This window comes from Rutidosis leptorrhynchoides, chromosome 8 (assembly GCF_046630445.1).
Source record: "Rutidosis leptorrhynchoides isolate AG116_Rl617_1_P2 chromosome 8, CSIRO_AGI_Rlap_v1, whole genome shotgun sequence".
Lineage (NCBI taxonomy): Eukaryota > Viridiplantae > Streptophyta > Magnoliopsida > Asterales > Asteraceae > Rutidosis > Rutidosis leptorrhynchoides.
The window spans coordinates 133380960-133391710 of record NC_092340.1 but is presented as its reverse complement, the minus strand read 5'-3'; the positions used below and the strand labels follow the sequence as shown (position 1 = coordinate 133391710).

At 34.6% G+C, this 10751-nt stretch overlaps 1 non-coding gene across 1 annotated transcript; it reads left to right on the top strand.

Moving 5' to 3' along the window:
• Positions 1–9466: 9466 nt before the first annotated feature.
• LOC139865130 (small nucleolar RNA R71) lies at positions 9467–9573 on the top strand. The gene has a single exon (XR_011764655.1). It is a non-coding gene; the product is annotated as a small nucleolar RNA R71 (small nucleolar RNA).
• The last annotated feature ends 1178 nt before the right edge of the window (positions 9574–10751 follow it).

Here is a 10751-nt window from a genome sequence, read left to right as displayed (position 1 = left end):
GTAGGGATCCCATTCATAGCCGTATGTACTATAGAATGCTTGAGCTGGGTCATATGTAGGGTACGGTGGTCGGGTATGTATAGTCCAGGGAGGAAATACGGGCATTGGAGTCGCAATGTAAGTTGCATTTATGTGTGCACGATGACTCATGATTTGGTTTTGATGACACTGCCAATCTTGAAATGCTCGTTGTCTAGCCATTTCATACTCATGATGAGCCATAAAAAGTTGCATTTCTGTCATCTCATTCCCCCCTCCCACGTTACCTTGCTGCTGATCTCTTTCGACCTGTGGGTGCGAGCCATCATATGGTGCTGCAGCGTTATGTTTTTTCTTTAAAACCTTAGCACCATGATATACTTTCAAACCAATTGTATCACGGGGTTCCGGTGCTGCAATTATTAATCCCCCCCGATTTCTGTCGACACCAAGATACTCTGCAATTAGGGTAACAAAGATACCACCTCCTATTATACCATTAGGCCATATACTCTTAACTATAGCTGATAAATAATAACCCACACAATAAGGTATACTCACAGTGCTCTGTGGGTCTCGAATACACATGAGATAAAATAAATAATTCTCATTTACTTTCTCTTTGTTCTTACCTCGCTGTGTAATCGAATTTGCTAAGAACCTATGGATTACTCTTAGCTCAGCTCTATCAATATCAGTATAAGAGTTATTCCCCCCACGAAATCGGGTATGCCTAGTCATTCTACTCCATACACCATTCATATCAAAATTCTCATCAACCCTCCTACCCTCAACTATCAACCTTTGACAATCAGTAGATGCTAGTTCCTCAGGCGTATATATACACAAAGCCTGAGCCATGTCTAGTAGAGACATATGGCGCATCACACCTCCTAATAAAAATCTAATAAAACTACGATCGGTTAAGGTAGAAACCCGATCATTTATTTCAATACTACACAATAACTCCACACACCATTCTCTATATACACGCCTACGTATATTAAACAAACGTTCCCAATCAGTAAAAGTAGAATTACCATACCTTTGTGTAAGTAATTCTCTGATTGAACCGGCTAATCCAACTGTTTCTAATGGTTCCCAATCTATGACTCTAGGTACTTCAACAACATTAGACTGAAGGGTGTGCAAGTTCCTCTGGTATTTTGAATAATCTATCCAATGTTGATCAAACCTTAAATTAGGATGTAAATCTGCCAATTCTATATTTGAATATGGTATGTATTGATGCGGTAGATCTTGTCTATATAGGTTATTAATCTCCTGTTCTGCTGCATTCTCAGGAGGAGCATTGTGAGCCTGAGATGCAGATGAAGATTCACCCCTTTCAGTCTGCAAAACACATTAAACACAATTTTTGTGCATCCAAATATGCATTAGTGTTAGCAAAATCATAAATCAAAACAATTACAATGACATGTTTAATCTATATTAAACTTTATACACATTTTCATAATATTAACAATTCTACACTTTTACAAATGAACATATATGAGAATGTATACAATGTTCTTTAGCTTTTATCTCAAATAACATGTCAAAATAATCATTACTAGCAATTAAACAAGTTCCAATTGGCATTCATATCAATTAAATTGAGTTCATGCATTTTTGACTCAAAAAGTCCACTTTAATTCTTGAAAATCATGTTTAGGATCAAAGTTTTGATCATTTAGCAACCTAAACATGTTACACTACTCAATTTAGTATAAACTAACAACAAAATTCGGCCATAACCCGTTTAAATCAAAAAGCCCCAATTTTGCTCAAGAACACTAACCCTAGATTACTCAAAATTTGAAGTTTAAGGCTTCTAATTATGTTAAATAGCATCAATCTAGGTTATACAAGCACAATATACAATCAATTTAAACACAATTACACTAGAAATCATCAAAATCAAATTATGAATATTTTTGTTCAAGAACACTAATAATCCGAATTAAAGGGTGTTTAGATGTAGAAATTACCGATTTTCTTGAGTAACTTCTTGGTAGCATCCTTCTCAACATGATTTTAGCAAAAAATTTGATGTTTATCGGTGAAAAATCGCGATTTTGGGAGTGGTTTTTGTGGGTTTTTCGCAGAAAAAAAATATATGGGTGTGTGAAAACTGGTCTGTTCGACCAGTTTATTTGGTCTGGGATTCCAGACCTCCGCGAGTACTGTAGTGGGTACCCACAAAGTACCGCGATTGCTGAATTTTCTTTTTTTTTCTTTTTTTTATAAAAACCTTAAACTTAATAAAACATATAATTAATTAGAAATTTAAATTTTGTTTCTTTTTAGGATGAGGGCGTTTCGGATCGTTGTCCTAGTCCATCCCTCGACAAAATTTTAAAATTTCGTCATTTTAAAGCGTTGTTTTAAAAGCAAAGATTTTTGGGTTTTTTAATGTTTTTGGCATACTTTAATTCAATAAGGCTAAAAATAATGATAATAAAAGTTCTCGTCCCTCCCTTGGGTAGAGCAATTTCGGTTCAACGACCTAGTTTTCAACTCACGACGAATTTTTAAAAATCATATTTTTTAACTTAACGAAATAAAGTAAATTTTTGTTTTTAAATTCACACCAAACTTAAATTTAAAATGCATAAAATTAAAAATTCATATTAAAATTCACATCAAACTTAAATTATATTTTTGTTTTTATACATACAAACTTATATTAATTTTTCAAATACTTACAAATTTAAATATATTGATTTTAAAAAATTTACAATAATAATTTAATATTTAAATATTATTTTTAAAAACATGGTAAAAATAAAATTAAAAATCTTTTTGGTCTTTTATCCCACTTTAATCAATCAAATATTATCAAAAATATACGCCTCTCTTTTCGGTAAAGTAATTTCGACTATTTTACCTAGTTTTACTCCTGACGAATTTCTGAAATATTTTGGTTTGATTGATTAAAGATATTTATACCTTAAGAATAAACGGTAAATTTTACAGTGATGTAATAAATTTTTGTATGACATCAATAATTTCGGTCGCAAAACCTAATTTTATTGAATATCAATTTAATACTTTATAGCGAACAATTTAGCGTTTATTATCAAAAGGTTCAAAGCAATAAAAATAAAAATAAAAACTGTACATACTTACCTGTGAAATAGAATTCTTAGTGACCTGCTTTAGCCCACTCATAAGATAGTCGGACTAATTGGTTTTCCATAGCTACATAGGCGTAACCTCGAGCATTCAACCTTTTTTCTTCGAAACATATGAACGGTCCATCTCTGCATAAAGTAACGAATTCGGTATTGGAATATGTCTGATTCGTCGAACATTTTCCTTCGTGTGACCATTTTCCGCATTTGTGACATATTTCAAGGTGTCGTGCTCTTCTTTTCGCTGCGGATTTCGATTTTCCTTTACCAAACTGTAACTTATTATTTTCGTTCCTAGATTCTTTTCTTACTCCGTCCAATTTACCTCTGATTAATGATACCAATTCACTTGGAAGGGTGTCATTATTACGTTTAGTGATCAAAGCGTGTAGCATTAGACCATGGTTTAATTCACAGGAAGTCTTCATCTCATAAAACCTAAAAAAAATAAAAATTCAGAATGGGGGGAGAAGACTAGTTCTTTAGGGTCTGCTAGGGAAAGACCATTCGGATTCCATTCTCGAGAACTACACGAAAACAGAATATCTAACTCTAACAGAAATACATATTACCCTAAAAAGATTCGAACCTCCCCACACTTAGTTGAAATTGTGATTAACGTTATTTTCAATTGGATCATCAACAATTTGTATATCTTTGACTTTTACTTCAATTCATTTGTTGATTTCCTCTGTAACTTTCACAAATTCAACTAACATCGCCTTTTCTTTTGGCGATAAATTTGATATTAATCGGTTACATAACTTAAAGTTTCCCTTAATCTTAGGAATCCATTTATAAAGTTTTTTCGTTGAACTGTTAAAAACAGGTTCATCTAATTTCTTATCATCAACGAGGTTCTTTGTGATCGGATCATCATTAAGTGTTTCTTCATCTTCCCCACACTTATGCGTTTTTATTGGTTTAACAGTTTTGGTTGGTGGAGATCTAAACTTTCAGTTTACAAAGGTGAGCGATGTATCACCATCCCTAAGTGTCATTCTACCTTCTCTAACATCAATGAATGCCTCGGTGGTTGCTAAAAATGGGCGACCTAAAATTAGAGGAATATCAAGGTTTTCCTCCATATTAATCACTATAAAGTTTGTAACAAAGGTCAAACTTCCCACGTTAACAAGTAAATTATTTGCTATTCCAATCAGGTGTTTAATGGTTAGGTCAAATGATTGAACACCTATTTTGGTTGGTTTTAATTTACCCATACCTAATCTTTTGTATAACGAAAGAGGCATAATATTTGCACTTGCTCCTAAATCTGCGAGTCCATTATATACAGCACCATCATTAAGCAAGCAAGAAATGATAAATTCACCCGGGTCTCCTGCTTTAGTAAGTCGAGTTGGTTTGTAAACCTTTTTCGAGTGTTCTTTTCTTGGTTCTTTCACTTCTATTTGAACTTCTTGTTCACATTTTTCTTCGTTTCTTGGAATGGGAGGTTTGTATAAGAATTCTTCTTCATCACTCCAATTTGAATCCTCCCTATTTTCCAATTTTGATTTTTCACATGTTGTTGATAACATATTTATGTTTTCATTTTGAGAGTTTTCTTGGGTGATGAAATTATGATTGACTTCATTGTCAACTTCCATCGGACCATGTATGTAATGTTTAACTCTGTGACCATTAACCTTAAATTCAATCCCATTTGAATTTATTAACTCTATTGTTCCGTATGGGAAAACTCTTTTGACTATGAATGGTCCAGACCATCTTGATTTCAATTTTCCAGGAAATAGCTTGAATCGTGAATTGAAAAGAAGAACTATGTCTCCTTCTTTAAATTCTTTTGAACTTCTGATTCTTTTATCATGTCTTTTCTTCATTCTTTCTTTATAGATTAATGAATTTTCGTATGCTTCATGTCTCAATTCTTCTAATTCATTTAGGTGACTTAACCGTAGACGTCCGGCTTCATGTAAATCAAGATTACATGTTTTTAAAGCCCAAAATGCTTTGTGTTCAATTTCTACTGGAAGATGACATGATTTTTCGTAAACGAGTTTAAAAGGTGTGGTTCCAATTGAAGTTTTGTAGGCTGTTCTAAAAGCCCATAGTGCATCCTCCAATTTAATGGACCATTCCTTCGGATTTGATCCTACGGTTTTCTCTAGAATACATTTTAAAGCTCGGTTGGTATTTTCAACTTGTCCAATTGTTTGTGGATGATAAGCAGTGGAGATTTTATGAGTTACTCCATATGTTTTGAGAACTTTCTCAAGTTGATTGTTACAAAAATGAGTACCCCGATCACTTATTAAAGCTTTCGGTGTTCCGAACCTTGTAAAAAGACGTTTTAAAAAGTTGACTACAACTCGTGCATCGTTAGTTGGGAGAGCTTGTGCTTCCGTCCATTTAGATACATAATCAATGGCTACGAGAATGTATAGATTATTATGAGATTTTGGAAATGGACCCATAAAGTCAATACCCCAAATGTCAAATACTTCACATACTTGAATGACATTTTGTGGCATTTCATCACGTTGACTTATTTTTCCAGCCCTTTGACAAGCATCACAGGATTTGCAAAGAAGGTGCGCGTCTTTGAAAATTGTAGGCCAATAGAATCCAGCATCGTAAACTTTTCTTGCGGTGAGTTGAGGCCCATAATGCCCTCCTGTTGGTCCTGTGTGACAATGGTTTAAGATTTGACTAGCTTCATCCCCAAATACACATCGGCGTATTATTCCATCGGGACAACTTTTAAACAAATGTGGATCTTCCCAGAAATAGTGTTTTATATCACTAAAGAATTTCTTTCGTTTTTGGTACGATAATCCTTTTTCAAGGAATCCACATACTAAATAGTTTGCATAGTCTACAAACCATGGATTTCATTATAATCTATCTTCAATAGATATTCATCAGGAAAGTTTTCTTGTATGGCCGATTCATTTAGAACTTCTAATTCGGGATTTTCAAGACGAGAAAGATGATCAGTGGCGAGATTTTCTGATCCCTTTTTATCTCGGATTTCAATATCGAACTCTTGTAAGAGTAAGATCCAACGGATTAATCGTGGTTTGGCATCTTGTTTCGAAAATAGGTATCTAAGAGCAGAATGGTCGGTATAGACCACCGTTTTTGCTAGAACGAGATATGAACGAAATTTGTCAAAAGCAAAGACAATAGCAAGGAATTCTTTTTCAGTAGTTGTGTAATTTGTTTGTGCTCCTTGTAACGTCTTACTAGCATAATAAATTGGTTGAAATCGTTTTTCAATCCTTTGTCCTAAAACGGCTCCCATTGTAAAATCACTTGCATCGCACATAAGTTCGAATGGTAGATTTCAATTTGGAGTTATCATGATTGGCGCATTAGTGAGTTTCTCTTTAAGAATATTAAAAGATTTGATACATTCATCTGAAAAGATGAATGGAGCATCCTTTTCTAGGAGTTTATTTATAGGAGTGGCAATTTTAGAAAAATCTTTTATGAAACGTCGGTAAAAACCGGCATGCCCTAGAAAACTCCTAACTCCTCTAACATTGATGGGATGTGGAAGTTTAGCAATTACATCTACTTTAGCTCTATCCACTTCAATTCCTTCCTTTGAAATTTTATGACCAAGAACGATGCCTTCTTTAACCATGAAATGGCATTTCTCCCAATTAAGTACTAGATTCGATTGTTCGCATCTAATAAGCATTCGTTCAAGATTAACTAGACATGATTCAAATGTATCACCGAAGACTGAAAAGTCATCCATGAAAACTTCCATGCATTCTTCTATCATGTCGTGAAAAATCGCCATCATGCACCTTTGAAAGGTTGCAGGGGTGTTGCAAAGTCCAAATGGCATGCGTTTGTAAGCAAAAGTACCATAAGGGCATGTGAATGTGGTTTTCTCTTGGTCCTCGGGTGCTATTGGAATTTGAAAATATCCCGAAAAACCATCAAGAAAACAATAATAACTATTTCCGGTTAATCTTTCCAACATTTGATCAATAAAAGGTAAGGGAACGTGATCTTTTCTGGTGGCGTCATTTAATTTTCTATAATCAATACAAACACGCCATCTTGTTACAGTCCTAGTAGGAATAAGCTCATTTTTCTCATTTGTGATGACAGTCATGCCACCCTTCTTAGGTACGCATTGAACTGGGCTTACCTATGGACTATCAGAAATTGGATAAATTAAACCTGCATCAAGCAGTTTAATAATTTCTTTCTTAACAACATCTTGCATATTAGGATTTAGTCTTTATTGGCGTTGCACGTATGTTTTATGACCTTCTTCCATAAGGATTTTATGTGTGCAATAGGAAGGACTTATTCCTTTAATGTCATGAATTTTCCATGCAATGGCTGGTTTATGAGCTTTTAGCACAGAAATGAGTTGAGATTTTTTATTTTCAGTAAGAGAAGATGATATTATTACAGGTAATTTAGACTCACCATGTAAATAAGCATATTCCAAATTGTTTGGAAGTGGCTTTAACTCTAATGTCGGTGGTTCTTCTATCAATGATTTATATCGATATCTGTCTTCTTCTTTTAGCATTTGAATTTCTTCTGTTGTTGGTTCATATCCATTAGCCATAAGTGTAGCTAACATTTAAGTTTCATCAATTGGTTCAGTACCTTTTCCTAAAGAACATTCTCCTGTTCCTTGTAATTCTGGAAATTCTTCTAACAATTCTGCATGTGATTCTATAGTTTGAATATAATAACATGTATCATCTGCAGATTACGGTTGTTGCATAGCTCTATCCACAGAAAAAGTAACACTCTCGTCCTCTATACTTAGGGTCAGTTTCTTACCAAACACGTCTTTTATTGCTTTGGCCGTGTTTAAGAATGGTCTTCCTAATATGAGAGGTACTCGAGAATCTTCTTCCATGTCCAGAATAACAAAATCTACTGGAAATACTAAAGTTTCAACTTTAACTAGCATATTCTCCATTATCCCTCTAGGATATTTTACTGATCGATCGGCTAGTTGTATGCTTATTCGTGTTGGTTTCAATTCTCCAAGGTCTAGTTTAGCGTATAGTGAATACGGCATTAAATTTATACTAGCACCTAAGTCTGCCAATGCTTCTATTGAACTAAGACTACCCAGAAAACATGAAATCGTGAAACTTCCTGGATTTGATAATTTTTCTGGTATCTTATTCAAAAGCACTGCAGAACAATTAGCATTCATAGTAACAGCCAAGAGTTCTTTCATTTTCTTTCTATTTGTGATTAGATCTTTCAAAAATTTAGCATATCTAGGCATTCCTGAAATCACATCAATGAAAAGAAGATTTACATTTATCTGTTTAAACATATCCAAGAATTTGGATTGCTCGGCTTCAAGTCTCTCTTTTCTCATTTTACTCGGGTAAGGAAGTGGTGGTTGGTATGGTTTAACATAAGGTTTAGCCTTAACTGTGTTATCTTCATTAACCTTTTCAACTACCGGTTCTTTTTCCTTATCTTGTTCAGATTGTGGTTCTTGTGGAGTAGGAATAGCTTCATCAGAAATTATAGGCATTTCAGGTGGTTTAAGTGTAATACCACTTCTCTTGATAATGGCTTTAGCTGTTTCATTCCGGGGGTTAGCATTTGTATCACTAGGTAAACTTCCTGGTTTTCTTTCACCTATCAACCTTGCTAGGTTGCTCACTTCTTGTTCCAGATTTTGAATAGAAGCTTGTTGATTTCTAAATGCTTGAGCATTTTGTTCATTGGTTTGTTTCTGAGATGTGAAAAATTGAGTTTGAGATTCAACTAGCTTCGACATCATGTCTTCTAAATTTGGCTTTTTATCATCGGTTTGTGGTGGTTTGTTTTGAAAAGTAGGTCTTTGCTGATTGTAAGTATTATTGGATACTTGTTGATTGCTAGGACCTTGTTGGTTGTTGTATGGAACATTTCGGTTATAATTCTGGTTTTGATTGTAGATTGGTCTTGGCGGTTGATAATTATTCTGATAATTATTTCTAGGCCTTTGGTTTATGTATGAAACATTCTCTCTTTGTTCAATTGTTAATTCAATACTGAGACAATCTTTTGTCATATGTGGTCCTCCACAATGCTCACAACTAATTCTTATTGAGTGAATATCCTTAGTCATATTTTCCATTCGTCTCTCGACAGCATCTATCTTTGCGAAAATGGAATCTAAGTCATGGCTAGAATCGGCTCTAGCTGCTTTAGATGATCGAACGATATCTTTTTCTTGGTGCCACTCATGTGAGTGGGAAGCAGTGTTATCAATAATTTTGTAAGCATCAGCTGCTGTTTTCTTCATAATAGAACCACCGGATGCTATATCGATGTCTTTCCTTGTAGTGATGTCGCATCCTTGGTAGAATATTTGTACTATTTGACAAGTGTCTAAACCATGTTGTGGACATCCTCTTAATAACTTTCCAAATCTTGTCCACGCCTCATATAGAGTTTCATTTGGCTTTTGTGTGAACGTAAAAATTTCTCCTTGAAGTCTCACGGCTTTAGATGCCGGAAAGAATTGTTTAAGAAATTTTTCAACTAAAACATCCCATGTATCAATCGCCCCTTCAGGTAACTATTCTAACCAATCTTTGGCTTCTCCCATTAAAGTCCAGGGAAATAACATGAGATATATCTGTTCATCCTCCACTTCTCTTATTTTAAATAGAGTGCAGATCATATTAAAGGTACGAAGATGTTCATTTGGATCTTCCTTCGGCGCACCACTAAATTGGCATTGATTAGTCACCATGTGTAGGATTTGTCCCTTGATTTCATAATCTGGCGCATTAATGTCAGGTTGAGTAATTGCGTGACCTTGGCCAGTGCGTTTAGCTCACATTCGGTCTTCCATACTTAGAGGTTCTAGATTCTCCATGATTGAATTTGTTGAATCTGAATCACTATAGGATTCTGATTTAATGGTTGGTTCCTCAACAATCTCTGTTTGAATGATTGGTGGTTCCGGAGGAAAGATTAATGGTTCATGATCTATGAATTGTCCCTGAATATTCTCCGGATTCTCAATTGTGAGGTCCGGTTCAAAAAATGGATTATCGGAAATTTGAATTGGAGTACTTGTTCGACTTGATGACGATTCTAAAGAAAAATCAATGGCGACAATATTTGCTAGATTTCTTGATCGAGTTACAGGTGGTGAACGTACAAAAGGTGGTAAATGTTTTGCTCGGTGCATTCACTGAATATCCTATTAGTTTTTAAAAATAAGAAAAATTATATAAGTTATCAAATTAATAGACTTTTATGCTTTTGCCCACGTTTCGAATAGCCAAAAGATGCAGCAGAGGGGCAGGATTCGTTTAGTCTCAATATAATTGAAACATTCCAACCCGTATTAAAGCCGTCCCAATAAAATTTTTCCTTTTAATACGCTTTAAATAATACTTTAGTTAATTGTCCAAACGGACATACACGACCCGACTAGTTTAGTTTCCAACTAAAACCGGGCATGGTGATTTGGGACTACGCTACCCAAATCCTAATCGAGTACAAAAGCAAGATATTCTAAAGCAACCTAGCCAAGATCTCTAATCCCCAAGCTCACCCGAGCCGCCAAGCATGCGAACCTATAAAAATATCAACAACGAGAGGGTAAGTTAACGCTTAGTGAGTGGAAATATACTACATACATATATATGCATAAAATGGACA